The following is a 409-nucleotide window of genomic DNA, read 5'->3' as shown; positions in this document are numbered from 1 at the left end:
ACTTCTCGAGGTGCTGGGCTGCCGGTCCCCTCCTTGTTCTTCCACTGACCTCCCTGGGCCGGCTCCCTCCTTGCCTCTCGTGTTCTCCATCCTGAGCAGCCCAGAAGGTGGAACTGATAACAAGGAAATTCCTTTTCCCTAATTGGAAAGTCATTTTTTTTTTGGCTGTATGTTGTTAAAGATCCAATAAAGTCATTAAAGTACCATAACACTATTTATTGAAACAACTTTTTCCACTGATATTGTTTGACACTATATACTTAAAAAAACTGTTTATTTGGTGCAGGGTCTCGCTATGCAGCTCAGACTCATAGTGATTATTGTATCTCAACTTCCCCAGTGCTAGGATTACAGGTCTGTACCACCACACCCAGTTTCCAGGGCTGGCACAGTGAGCCTGGGATTCTGG

The sequence above is a fragment of the Octodon degus genome, unplaced genomic scaffold, assembly GCF_000260255.1.
Source record: "Octodon degus isolate 3935 unplaced genomic scaffold, OctDeg1.0 scaffold00091, whole genome shotgun sequence".
Taxonomy (NCBI): Eukaryota; Metazoa; Chordata; class Mammalia; order Rodentia; family Octodontidae; genus Octodon; species Octodon degus.
Note: the sequence above shows the minus strand (reverse complement) of the source record.